The sequence below is a fragment of the Balaenoptera borealis genome (assembly GCF_965194805.1).
Source record: "Balaenoptera borealis genome assembly, chromosome: 15".
In the NCBI taxonomy this organism is placed as follows: domain Eukaryota; kingdom Metazoa; phylum Chordata; class Mammalia; order Artiodactyla; family Balaenopteridae; genus Balaenoptera; species Balaenoptera borealis.
The window spans coordinates 84,827,257-84,841,389 of NC_138871.1; the positions used below are offsets into that span (position 1 = coordinate 84,827,257).

Genomic DNA, 14,133 nt, shown 5'->3' on the forward strand with positions numbered 1-14,133 from the left:
GTGGTGCAGAGAGCTGGACATGCAAGCCCTTGGGAGGCAGCCCAAGGCTCTGTTTGCTTCAAGGTCATGGCCATGACACCCCGTCTTCCCCTACCTTTCCCAGCTCCTCTGCCAGACCCATCTGGGCCCGAGGACCTCCCCCACAGGGTGTGAGGACGAGAACCCACAGAGAGAGGGGGCCATGAGCCCTCACTGCCCTCACTGTACCTGGATAGCTCCCTCCTCCCCTGTTGCTCCATCGCTGCGGGAGGCTGCAGCCCAGGGCTCACTCATCCCCTACGCTGTGGGCTTTGGGGCCAGGCACGCAGCCAGCGGCTGTGCAGGAAGCAGAGGTGAATTCGACTTGTTGCTCATAGTTTTGGGCACAAACCTGGCCTGTTAGTCTGCTCTAGCTGCATCAAGGAAAAACTCCAGTGTTCTTTCTACTCACAGAATATTCTGAACTCCACATATAGTGGTTTTCCCATCAAGTAACTCTACAACCCCAACTGGGTGCCCTACAATTCAATTCTGACACTATCCTCCTGAAGAGAGGGACAGATCCCACAGGGTAAGGGCTCAGTCTAATGAGACTACTCCCCACCCTCTTCAGATGCCAATCTCAAGTCCAGGTTGTCATCTGTGCTTCTGGCCAACTGGCTGTAGATTGGAGGTTCCCATGACCCCTCCTCAGCTTTGATTAATTTGCTAGAGTGGCTCACAGAACTCAGGAAAACAGTTCCCATACTAGATGACCAGTTCATTAGCAAAGGATATAACTCCGGAGCAACCAGGGCAAGCTGGGCATCGGGGAGGAGCTTCCCTGCCCCTTCCAGAGGTGCCACCCTCTGGAAGCTCCACTAGGAAGCTCTCCAAACCCTGTACTTTGGGGATTTTTATGGAGCTTCATGATTGATTAAATCATTGGCCATTGGTGATTGAACTCACTCTCCAGCCCCGCCCCCCTCAGGTCTCCCTTGGGGGCTTTCCAAAGTCACTTCATTAACATAAACTCAGCAGTGGTTGAAAGGGGCTTGTTATGAATAACAAAAGATACCTTTATCTCTCACACGTTTAGGAAATTCCAAGGGTTTTAGGAGCTCTGCGGCAGGAAGTGGGAGGCGGGGACGAAGATCAAATATATATTTCTTATTAAGAATCACAAAATCACAAGTTGCCATAACAAAATACCACAGACTGGGTGACTTAAACAACAGACATTAATTTCTCACAGTTCTGGGGGCTGGAAGTCTGAGATCAGGGTGCTGGGGGATTTGGTTTCAGTGAGGAAGTTCTCCCTAAAGCTTCCCAAGGGACCAGAGCATGCACCCTGAGTCAGGGGAGCTCCCTGTTGAGTGATCTGCACCAACGGGAGGTGAGGGGTTTGCAGATGCATCGCCTTCCTTTGTCTCTGGGCTCTGCCCGGCACCTGGGGAGCCACGGCTGTCTCCTTACTGCCCCTTGGGGAAGAACGGTCATCTCATTTCTGGTGTTTCCTCGCCCTCACAGCCCTGGGCTTTCACTTCCCCAATAAAGAGGCAGCTCTTGAATCTTTGCCCCGTGCCCTGATTTCTAGAGCCTGCGACTAAGGCACATGCTGCCCCTGTTCCTGCATCCAACGGCAGGAGGGAATCAGGAGGTGGTGGTGATTCTGAGCTGTGTGTATGAGGCACAGAAAGTGCCCAGGAGACTTTCCCGGCAGGAGGGCAGACGTGAGGGTGTCTCTGTCACTCCCACCCTGGATGGCCGACCTCTAAATTTTCCTGACAGAACAACCACACCCTGTGGTTGGTGTCAGAAGTAGTCAGCTCGGGCTGCTATCACAAAATACCACCACGGCATGGGTGGCTTACACCACAGACATCTGTTTCTCACACTTCTGGAGGCTGGGAAGTCCAAGGTCGTTATGTCAGCAGGTTTGGCTCTTGGTGAGAGCCCTCTTCCTGGCTTGCAGATGGCCACCTTCTCCCTGTGTCCTCACATGGTGGAGGGAGAGAGGGTGGGAGAGGAGAAGGGAGAGGGAGAGGAAGGGGGAGAGAGGGAGAGGACTTGGGTCTCTCTTCCTCTTCTTATAAGGGCACTCTCTTCCTCTTCTTATAAGGGCACTAATTCCCTTCTTGAGGGCTCCACCCTCATGACCTAATCAACTCCCAACCCCTTCCCCCCCACCCCCCAGATACCATCACAGTGGAGACTGAGGCTTCAACATATGAAGTTCAGGGGACCAGGCATTCAGTCCATAACAAGCTCACAGCAAACCCAATTGTAATGGATAAGCACCCTCTACTATCCCCAATCTGAAAATAAAATGATAACAACAAATCCTTTCTAGAATTCCATGCTCCTCTCCATTTACTGCCCTCCTTCTCTTTCATTTCTGTTTCAAATGTGTTGTAATTTGAAAGGACTCATGGTCTCCACCCATGCACTCATGCATCTCCATTTCCTTTTGCTCCTGGTTCAAGGTGGCATTGACCTCCACCTGCAGCCTCATGCCCAAACATGGCCGTCATCTGTGATCCATCCCTCTCTCTTACCTCCTCTATCCAGTCCACCACCAAGTCCCCATGGTCCAGCTTCCAGAATATTCCTCGCATCTGTCTGCCTCTCTCCATCCCCATGACCACTGCCAGCATCTCACACTTGGCCTTCAGGAAGAGCTTCTCTCAGGACTTCCCTGGAGGTCCAGCAGTAAAGACTCCGCACTTCCAATGCAGGAAGAGCCTCTCTCTCGTTCTGGTGTCCACTCCACCCTGCGGAACAAATCAGCTCCCGGATCATGAATAGGTCACATTGCTCCCCTGGGTAAAACCCCTCAAAGCCTCTCGTTTTAGGAATACGGCCCACAAGGTGTTGCCTAAATGCCCACTGTGACCTCACCAACCTCATCTCCCCACTCTGACAAAGCAGAGCCCTCGTCGCCCTCTTCCTGTTCCTCCAATGCCCCACGCTCAGCCTCAGGCTGTCCACGTGCACCATGGTCTCTGCTGAGATGCTCTGGCCCCCGAGGCCCCTCCTTGCCTGGCCCCTGCTCCATCTTCAGGTCCCAACTTAGATGTCACTTGTCAAGCAACCTGCCAGAACCTCCTGCCAGTAGGTGTGTCCCCCCCTTTTACATGTCAGTAGCACCCCGTGCAAGTGTGATCAATTAACCAGGTGTGTGATTATCTGATTAACATCCACCTCCGCCACCTGGTGTGAACTTCCTCAGGTGGGGACATTTCCTAGAACAATGCCGCCACACCGGTGTTTGCTGAAGGCATGAAGACATGAAGACATGAAAGCATTCTTAAATACGGGGACATTGAGGGTCCTGGAGAGGGGAAGCAGTCAGCCTGAGGTCCCACAGCGGGTGCCCAGCAGAGCACGGACTGGGACCCAGGTCTCCCGGCTCCAAGGCAGCCACTCTTGGTGGGTCCTCGAGCCGTGACAGCAGAGAGAGAGAGGAGAGGGCGGAGGGGGGATCAGAGGACTCTGTGCCTGATGGGAGGTAAGGGGAGCCGGGGAGAGAAGAGGCGAGAAGCCCAGGCTCCTGGCTCAGGTGTGGGCAGGTGACACCATTTGCAAGGGGAGGGCACTGGAGTGGGAGGGCTGGGGAAGGGAGAGAAGGTCGTGGTGAGCTGTGGTGGCAGCCACAAGATGCCCGCAGGTGGCTGGATGTACAAGAATGGGGCCCAGGCGAGGGGCGATTCGCGGTGACAGTCAGGAGGAGGTGGCTGAGCCGGAGGAGGAGACGTACCAGGGAATACGCACGAGGAAAGCAGAGATGGAGCCTCGAGCCTGTGAAGCCAGCAACAGCTGCCCTCCCGGGCCGGGGGAGCTGCTCGGCCTTTTCTCAAGCTCTTTTCAGTTCGTGAAAACTTAAGGGAAGAAACGCAATTCTCTTCAAGCCAACAGCTGAGCCGAAGGGCGGCCAGGCCGCAGCACCAACGGACGACAGCTCTCTGTGGGAACGCTCTTATTTCTGGTCTGGTCCACTTGTGCTATGAGTTTACCCATTTTAGCCGTTTTAGGACCTGAACCCAGATTATGTCAAAGAACTTATTATGAGCCCCCCCTTTTTTATTTATTAAAGCTATCTAATCAGATATTTAAAATATAACAAATGTTTTAATGTTTGATTGACAGTCAGCCTTCGAGGTCATTGCACAAAGGGCCATCCACTTGTATATATCGAATCCCACAGAAACACTCTCTCTCCAAGCTTTCTGGAGCAGTGTTGGTTTAGTTAATAAAAAAGTGGGTTCAAGGGGACTTCCCTGGTCGTGCAGTGGTTAAGAATCCGCCTGCCAATGCAGGGGACACGGGTTCGATCCCTGGTCCAGGAGGATCCCACATGCCGCGGAGCAACTAAGCCCGTGCGCCACAACTCCTGAGCCAGCGCTCTAGAGCCCGCGAGCCACAACTACAGAGCCCGTGCGCCACAACTACTGAAGCCCGCGCGCCTAGAGCCCGTGCTCCACAACAAAGAGAAGCCACCGCAACGGGAAGCCTGCGCACAGCAACGAAGTGTAGCCCCCGCTTGCCACAACTAGAGAAAGCCTGCGCGCAGCAACGAAGACCCAATGCAACCAAAAAATAAAAATAAACAAATTTTTTAAAAGTGGGTTCAAGTGGAAAATTATATTTATTTATTTATTTAGTTTGGCCGCGTGGCTTGTGGGATCTTAGTTCCCCGACCAGGGATTGAACCTGGGCCCTTGGCAGTGAAAGCGTGGAGTCCTAACCATGCTTAGGGATTCCCTGGAAAATTATTTTTGAAAATTCAAACATATCTTGATATGGATATTAGGCCTCAAATCTCTGCTCTTGGTCCTTTGTATATTTTTTATTTTAATTATTATTGTGACAAACCAAAGTTGAGCATTTGTTCTTGTGTTCAGTATTGTCTGTGGGCATTTGAGACTACCTTCAAGAACACATTGGTGTAGACTTAATCACTCAATGTCCCTTTTTTTTAAAATATTAATTAATTAATTAATTAATTTTTGGCTGTGTTGGGTCTTCGTTTCTGTGCGAGGGCTTTCTCCAGTTGTGGCAAGCTGGGGCCACTCTTCATCGCGGTGCGCGGGCCTCTCACTATCGCGGCCTCTCTTGTTGCGGAGCACAGGCTCCAGACACGCAGGCTCAGTAATTGTGGCTCACGGGCCCAGTTGCTCCATGGCATGTGGGATCTTCCCAGACCAGGGCTCGAACCCGTGTCCCCTGCATTGGCAGGCAGATTCTCAACCACTGCGCCACCAGGGAAGCCCCATATCTTAACATTTTTAACTTAAATCATATAGAAGTACATTCATCAGTCAACTGTGATGATGGGGCAAAGCCTCCTCTGAGCCTGGGTCACATGGTTGGAGCACAAGTGGCTCTTCTCACACCAGCAGCCCCCACACCACACTACTCATGACTCCTACTTCCTACTTCTTTAAAATCTGAAAAACACTGAAAAGCATTTGTGAAACAACCTGGGTGCAGGCTCCACTTAGATTGCTCTTCTTTCTTCTGCGGTTCTTTTACAGAGACCTTTCCTGTGTGTGCTGGTTATCTACTGCTATGTAAAAAATCCCTTCAGTACTTGGTGCCTGGAAGCAATGAGAATCGTTCATTCTGTCTCAGTGTCTGTGACCAGCAATTCAGGAGCAACTGGATTATTCACGTGTTGACTGGAAAAACAAAAAAAACAAAAAACCTAAAAGTTTTGAGTTATGTTTTATTTGGGGAACTTACTAAGGACCATAGCCCGCGAGACAGCCTCTCAGATAATTCTGAAGGATGATGCCAAAGAGGTAAGGAAGGAGCCAAGACATATAAGAGATTTTTACTGTAAAAAAAAAAAAAAAAAGAAAAAAGTAATCAAAAGATTACTGCTAATTGCAAAAAAAACAGACATCTCGAGCTAATGATTGTAGTGCTTTTCTACGTATGGGCAGATGCAAGAGTCAGGGCTCACTGAAATTATTCCTTTCATATGCATCTTAACTATCTAGGGCCAGTATCCTATTTTTCTCCATCCCCAATTCTCACCAGGATGCACTGTCGGCTGATGGCTTGATGGCATGTAACGTTCTTTGTTAACTGAAATGGCAGGCAACGTGTTTTTCATCCACACAGGTCTGCTCAAGGTTTCTCATGAGGCTGCTGCCAGACGGCGGCCAGGGCTGCCCTCAAGAGAAGGTTCGGGGTGCTGCAGGGTCCACGTCCGTATCTGCTCCCTCACGGGGCTGGTGCCAGCCGGCGGTGGGAGGCCTCAGCTCCTCTCCGCGTGGGCCTCTCCAAGAGGCTTGCGTGTCCTTATGGTGTGACGGCTTCCTCCAGAGCAACTGACCCAAGGGAACCAGGAAGAAGCTGCAATGCCTTCTGTGACCTCACCTCAGAAGGCACTGAGTGTCACACCGTAGTCTCTCGGCCTCACGCAGCAGTCTTGATCCAGTGTGGGAGAGGCTTACACAAGGTGTGAACACCAAGGGCGCCCTCCTGGAGACTGGCTATGGCACCAAGCTTAATTCAGCAGCAATCTATTTAAAGCAACTCGCCTAGAATTAATCTTTTTCAAAGCATTTAATTTAGCATTCAGAGAAACAACTCTTTAAATCCACATTTTATCATTTTATGTATGTTTAATACACAAGGTCGTTTTAATAACAAGCATAACTGACATAAGTGGATTTGGGGATGTAACAGACTGACAGGGGGACAGGTACAGCGGCCGCAGCAGCCCAACGATGCGGGCACACCAGGGAGGCGCTGCGGTCAAGAACTGGCAGCACCAGTGGGCATCACCTGGAGCTGCAGAGCATCAGTTAAATGGAGCCTAATGTACTGTCAGGTGCCCCCGGAACCTTCGAGAGGGTTGAAGAGTCTATGTGCCCAGGCCCACTATTCATTTCTTCCACGAACCTAGGAGCTGTAGAAAGTGTGTGTTTGGTTTAAGAAAAGTTTAGTTCCCTCCAATAAGCATTCCCTGAATACCTAGACATCCAGGCACTGATGGCGAGATGAATTCCTCTCCAGGGGAGTCACCATCCAGAGCAGGAGATGTCAAGGTAAAGAAAGCCTTTCAACATGGTGCTCGCTGGCACGGAGGGAATCGGGGAGGCGGGAGAGCATAGGGGGTATATTAGTCTCCTGGGGCTGCCATGGCAAATGGTGGGGGGGAGCCTAATCAACAGAAATGGAGGCCAGAAGCCTGAGATGAAGGTGTCGGCGGGGGTGTGTTCTCCTGAGTCTCCCCCTTTGGCTTGTAGTTGGCCGTCTTCTCCCCGTGTCCTCATGGGGTCGTCCCTCTGTCTGAGTTCTCTGTGACCTCATCTCTTCTTCTTATAAGGACATCAATCATGTTGGATTGGGGCCCATTCACACAACCTCATTTCACCCTAATTACCTCTTTCAGGCCCTTTCTCCAAGTACAGTCACATTCTGAGTTACTGGGGGCTAGGACTTGACAGTATGAATTTGGAAGGGACACAATTCAACCCTACCAGGGAGGGAAGGGCAGCCACTGCAAACTGGGAGCCTCAAATGGGCTTTGAGAGCAGGCACTGCCTCAGCTGTGTCCTGACGGGTGAGTAGGGGTTTTCCTGGCAAAGAGGGGGCGGGCTGGGGAGATGAGCTCTGCGTGGACAGTAGGAGGGGAGGGGGGCCACAGCCATTCAGTGGGGAGTGTGGGGTTGAGCAGGAGAAGCCCTCCTTATTTTATTTTATTGTTTTTATACTATTATTTTTTATTTTTTATATTATTATTTTCCACCCCATGGCACGCGGAACTTCCCCGACCAGGGATCGAACTCACGGCCCCTGCAGTGGAAGCACAGAGTCTTAACCACTGGACCACCAGGGAAGTCCGTTTTTTTGTTTTTTTTTTTAAGCCCTCCTTATTTTAGACCGGGTCCCTGGGCCCCCTCCCCCCAGCCCTACCTTCTCCTTCTCGGGGCTCAGCTCCCGCCTCTGGGAAAAGAGGGTTGAGGGTCCCCCACTCAGAGCCCAGCCTGAACCAGTGTTGCCACTGTTGGCTGGAGGGAGCCTCTGGTGTGTAATGTGGCCTTGAGCTCTTGGAGAGTTAAATCAGCTGGAAAGAGTAAAAGGAAGTTGGAAAAAAAATTTTTTAACTCAACCACAGGCATGATAAAGAGATGGTGAGGTCACTAAGGCTTTTGGAAAATATGAATCGGCCAGACAGTCTGAAGGAAAAAGAGAAAAGCAGGGCCAGGTGAGTCCCTCCCCTGCCTGTGTGTGCAGCCCAGCGGGGGTGTGTGGTCTGGCCCTGCGGGACGCTGTCCTCCTTGGAAAGAACCTTCCCCAGCCGGCTGTGGTCTCCTCGGGCCAGCTTTGCTGCAGTTGGGCGTTTGACTCCAATTCCTGGGAAGGAGAAGGCGGGTCATACATGATCCTTCTGATCTAAGCCTCACAACGGAAGGAAGTGCTCACAGGAAGCAGAGGGAGTGTAGGTACACACACACACACACACACACACACACACACACACGCTTCCCACTCAGCCTGGGATACCAGGTTTGCAGTATCTGGTTTGGGGTGTCTTGGGCAGGGCGGGCCCGAAAAGGCTCCTGGCTGGCCTGAGGAAGGGGGGCGGTACCAGGTGGAGCCATGCAGCCTTGTGGGCTTGGTCCTTGGGCACCTTCCTCATGCAGAAGCCCTTAGAAACCTGGGTGAGGTCCCCCCGTGGGAGGCTTCAGACCCCACAGCAGACTCCAGCCCTCTCATTTCACAGCTGGTGGACTGAGGCCCTGGAAGAAGAAAGGACATGCCCAAGGTCACCCAGCTGGTCAGCCACAGCGCCTTCCATCCTCGGCCCTCCGTGTCCGTGTGTCCAGCCCCGCGTGCCCAAGGACCCTGGGGGTACAGAGTGGCTGGCACGGGCTGGGCTCAACCACCCCAGGAGCTGACGGGGTGGGGTCCTTCTCGCTGCCAGGCCTGACCCAGCTCCACCTGTTTGGGAACAGGACTGAGGACCAGCAGAGAGGAACACCCCTGCCCTGCCCTCCGCCCTCACTCCCTCTCCGCCTTTCAGAGTCAGAAAACCTGGCTCATCCGACTTATGCCGGAGCTGGGGGCCAGAAAGAGGCCGGCACCTGAGCGCTTCCCGCGGCAGGTGTGCGTGTGCGTGTGCATGAGAGACCACTCCCTGCCCGCCAGTGACACAGCTTCTGTAGTTTTGGCTTCTTATTGGTGACACGCCCCTGATGCCCAGGGAGCAACATGGAAGGTGATGAAGCTGGTATCTGCACAGTGCTTACAGCTTCAAAGCCACGCTCCCCTCCCCACATTTGGCCTCCTCTTGGGTCCTGCTGCCTCTGGAGCGGGCTGGATTTACCTTTCCCCCGGCAGGGAGGGGAGATGGGAGTCCAGAGGAACCACGTGATTTGCCCAGAGCCACGTGGGCCTGGTGCTGCAGAGCCTGCCACGAGCCCTGTCTCCTGCTCCAAGTTCAGAGCTGTCTGCAGCGTCCCCACCTGACACCTCAATAGCTTCCATGCTTGGCAGAGCTGGCTCTAGACCAGCATTCTCAAACTTTGTGGTCTCAGGACTCCTTCCACTCTTAAAAATTATTGAGGACGCCAGAGATACTCTGTGTATGGGGGTTATATTTATCAATATATTGTATTCGAAATTAAAAACTTCCAAATTTCAGAGATATTTTTATTAATTAACTTAAAAATAATAAGTCCTTTACATCATAACATTTTACATGAAAAAAAAAACCCCTATATTTTCTAAAATAAAACAAATTTAGTGAGAAGAGTGGCAGGCATTCTTTCACATTGTTTGCAAATATCTTTAATGTCTGGCTTGATCGAGGATTTACATACCTGCTTCTGCATTTATTATAATAGTGCCCACATCTGGAAAACTCCACTGTATCTTCAGGAGCGAACTAGAACAATGAAAGCAAATAATGTCTTACTATTATTATGGAAATAGTTTTGATCTGCAGATCCTTTGAAAAGGTCTTGGGGAACCCCTGGGGTGCCCTTGGATCACACTTTGAGAACCACTGCACTGCACACTCTGAGGTACGGTTTGCCTCATGCGTCATCTTCATTCACTACATCTCCTTGATTCTAAGCTACCCCCCAACCCCCAGCCACACACACACGATAATATGTGTGAAATTCTAATGAATCTTGTAATTGCATCTTGTCTATCCCCTCCCCTCATGCTCTTTTGCAATTGCAGGTGCATCTTTTAGCAGGTGGCCTCTTAGAATCAGGGGCATGTATTATAATAATTGATGGCGGGAGACTCTGCAGACTGCTCTCAGCACAAGGGCTGGCACACTTAGCTGGAACATAAATGGAGCCAAGGCTGGGGTGCAGGCACGGGGGCAGAGGTGGAGGTGGACTCCTGACCCAGTCAGCGTGCACACCTGCAGGAGGAGCAGTCCAGCCCCAGCCTGGCTTCACTGCCTCCCCAGGACGCTTCTGCCCCCACCGCCCCTCCAGGGTGTGTGTTCCGTCCGGGGACAAAGCTGCTGCACTAAGTGTCTAGGAGTCTGCCTTCCCACCTGGCTGGGGGCTCCTGGAGGGAGGCAGAGTATCTTTTCCATCCTTAGAGCTCAGGTTCTGGCACCGAGCCTCCTCTCAGACGTAGGAGAAAGGAGGCTGCCAGGTTCCGCCCTGACAGCTAAGGAAACTTTGGTTCCCAAAGACCCATTCCCGGGAGCAGATGGAGGGCAGAGGCAGGAGAGGGATTGGTTCACGCAGGGCAGCTGTTAAATGGCAAAGCCAGGGTGTAACTCGACACAGAGGGGAGCTCTCTTTTGGCAGCTCCTCCAGCCTCTAAAGATAAGCTGATGGTGCCAGCAGGCAGGGAGCCTCGCCCCACACAGAGGTGCTGTTTGGAAATCCTGTTGAGTTTAGCCAAGTCAGGAAGATGATGGCTCCAGGGACGTGCAGGGGTGTGTCCTCCGCCAGGCGAGTCCCCTCGGGTCGCGCTGATCGGGTCCCTCCCTGCCCTGGACGCAGCCCCTGCCTTCTCAGAGTCACTGGGGAGTTTTTCTCATGCGTGTGGTCTCTGGGGCCCCAGCTCGGTGCCCAACACAGTGCTTGGCACCTAATAAGGGTTTGTGGAACTGAATATTTCAAAGGCACCAGGAGACGTGTATTGAAAGGATCTGCAAGGTGACTTAGCTGCCAAGCGAATGTTTCACCTGGACCAGGAATAGCGGCAAGGGCGCTGACACACGTGGGGTTTTCTATACTGGGTTTCTTAAAATGGAGCCCACTGGGTACTTGTAGCCGAGGCAGCTAGAATGTTCAGGGATTCTCGGCAAATCTGAGCTGGGTTCTTCCTCCGGAGGAGGTGACCGAGTGAGGAAGGCCCTGAAAGCCCAGAGGGCCGAGTCTTGGGCAAGGCTGGCACCTCTAGCGTGTGTATGTGCAGGGGGTGGGGGGACTTGGGGCAGCCCCAGTTCTTCTGAGCCTGTCAGGCTTTTGTGTGGCCCAGGACCCCACAAGCATCCGTGTCCTAATCCCTGAAACCTACAAATGTTACCTTCTATGAAGAAACGGTTCTGCGTAGGTCACCCCTCCGCTCAAAGATCTGCCATGGCTCCCCACTGTCCCCAGAATAAAGGTCACATTCTCTGGATTTGAAATCTCAGACTCCTGTACAAAGTCTTTCCTCTGTTCAGAGCCTCCTGAGAGGTCTTCTTCCCCAGGTTTGTCACCTCTGCTCTTTGTACCGCTAATGGCCTCAACTCTCGCCAATGCATCCACGAAGACACACGCTTAGATGTCCCTCAGGCCACCCAGACCATCCCTCCACACATTTCCTCCCCCTTCAGTCTTCCCTGCCTGGGTTCCCCCAAGCCCCAAACCTGGTGTGGGACAGGCTGAACACCAAGTCTGTTGCCTCTTCTTCCTGGACACACAGTTTGGACTACATTTCCCAGGCTCCCTTGCAGCTAGGTGTGGACATGCGATGGAGACGGAGCCCGAGGAACTTGGGTGGAAGTGATTTACGGATCTTCTAGTCTTGGTCCATAAAACCCTCCCCCTCCTCTTCCTCCTTTTTCTTTTAGTGGGTAGAGGGGAGGCAACCCCCAGGGTGACCTTGGGGAGCCACGTGTCATAAAGGGTGGCTCTACAAGAGGGAAGAAGCCTGGATCCCTAAGTCTCTGCTTGCAGCTAGCTGCCCAGGACACCCAGATTGAACCCCCGCTGAAGCGGGAAATAAGCTTTGCTGTGTTGAGCTGCTGAGATGCGTGAGCTGACTTTCCTTATCTGGGCGCCTGGCTTCCTTCTGGACACTCCCTCTCCCTCATCTCTGATCAGAGAGAAACCAATCCTTATCTTTTTAAAGTGCTAGATGTCCCTTGATTTACTCTCTCTCTCTGTGCCCCCTTTTTCCTAGTTCCAGCCTCAGCAACTCCGTCCCTAATGGTCTCCAGTTTCGACACGAGAGTTCCCACTCCCACTTAACCCCATGTTGCTATCAGTGCCACCTGCCTATCTGCTGGTGGGATCACATCACGCCCCTCCTTAAAGCCCATGAGGGATTTCCACTGCCTTCGGGACAAACTCCAGACCCCTCCCCCTGGCCTGTGGCCCCTCTGTGATCTGCGGGCTGCCTGCCTCTCCTGTCTGTCTCCTGCCTCATTGCCTCACCAGACCCCCAACCCTGGGCTGCAGGCACTCACTTCCCTGAGCAGAGGTCTGCCTCACGCTTGCGGACAGCTGGTTCCCTCTGCCTGAAATGCCCCTGCGCCCACGCTCGAGGCTCAGTTTGCGTGCCTCGCTCCAGAAGGGCCTTTCCTGGCCACTCCAGGTTGCAATGTGTCCTCTGAGTTCCACAGCCCACGGGCACGCTCCTGGCCACTCCAGGTTGCATTGTGTCCTCTGAGTTCCACAGCCCACGGTCACGCTCCTGGCCACTCCAGGTTGCAATGTGTCCTCTGAGTTCCACAGCCCACGGTCACGCTCCTGGCCACTCCAGGTTGCGTTGTGTCCTCTGAGTTCCACAGCCCATGGTCACGCCCCTTGGTGGTCTTTGTCCCACGGAAGCCATTAGTTGCCTTCCTGTCTGTAGAGGACGTTTGTGGGGTTTTGTCTGCCCAGCACCCTTTTCCAGCTGGGGAGGTGCCCGTTTTCCTGATATTCCATGTAGTTCTGGGGTGCGTCTGTCAGAGTGTCTGACCCTCTCCCTGGCCCTGGGATGGGTTTGTCACCCAGACCTGACCCATCACAGTGGGATGGCTGTGTCCACATGGCCAGTGCATGATTGGTCCCAACCCTACCCCTCCTACATTCATGCTTTTGCCACATGACTTTGTGGTTTCTCCCATCACATGAATCCTTTGGGTTTGGCTACGTGTCTTAGTCTGTTCGTGCTGCTATAACAGAGATACTGTAGACCGGTGGCTTACAGACAACAGAAATGTATTTCTCACAGCTCTGTAACCTCACATGGAGGAAGGGATCTCTCTGGGCACTAACCCCATTCATGAGGGCTCCACCTTCATGACCTAAGCACCTCCCAAAGGCCCCACCTCCTACTACCATCACCCTGAAGGTTAGAACTGGCGGTGGTGGCCAGGGTTACTTTCTTCCTGCTCACCTTTCCCCTCCATTAGGATAGGGACCTCTACCTTGTCCAGAGGGACCCACGGTCCCAGTTTGCGTGGGACTGTCCCAGTTTGAGCATTAAAAGTCTTGAGTCCCGCAGAATCCCTCAGTCCCGGGCAAACCAGGATGGTTGGTTGCTTTGGTCAGCCCATGACACATATATCGATACAGTAGACACTCAACAAATCTTTATTGCATGAATAAATAAATGCCATTTAGTTAAATTTAATACCATCTGATTTAACAGACTCAGACAGATACATAACAATGTGGCCTGAGTTGCAGTTTGCAAAGCTCCTTTCTGTTAACTTTCGTGACCTGATCTTCCTGTTCCTGGAAGGCGGTTGCGGGGATGGAGAGGTAGGTATCCCTCATAAGGAAACCAAGGCCACTGATGCCTACTTCCCAGCTCAGAGAAGCTAAAAGTCAAAGCGGTTCCCCGAGGCCAGCATGGTGGTGGCGGCCCCAGGAGGAGGGTGAGGCCTTGAAGGAAGTGTGACTCTCCCAATCCAGGCTCTTCCTCTCTTCCTGTGCAGTTGCCTCTCCCAGGGCCTGCTCAGACCTCTGGTGTCCTTTT

General features: G+C 52.6%; 1 long non-coding RNA gene across 1 annotated transcript; it reads right to left on the reverse strand.

Annotated features, from left to right (window-relative positions):
* Positions 1 to 1,867: 1,867 nt before the first annotated feature.
* Positions 1,868 to 12,836, reverse strand: LOC309612198. Its single transcript, XR_014235046.1, has 3 exons — positions 12,731 to 12,836; positions 2,517 to 12,223; positions 1,868 to 1,948 (listed from the first exon to the last, which is right to left on the reverse strand). It is a non-coding gene; the product is annotated as an uncharacterized lncRNA (long non-coding RNA).
* Positions 12,837 to 14,133: the final 1,297 nt, after the last annotated feature.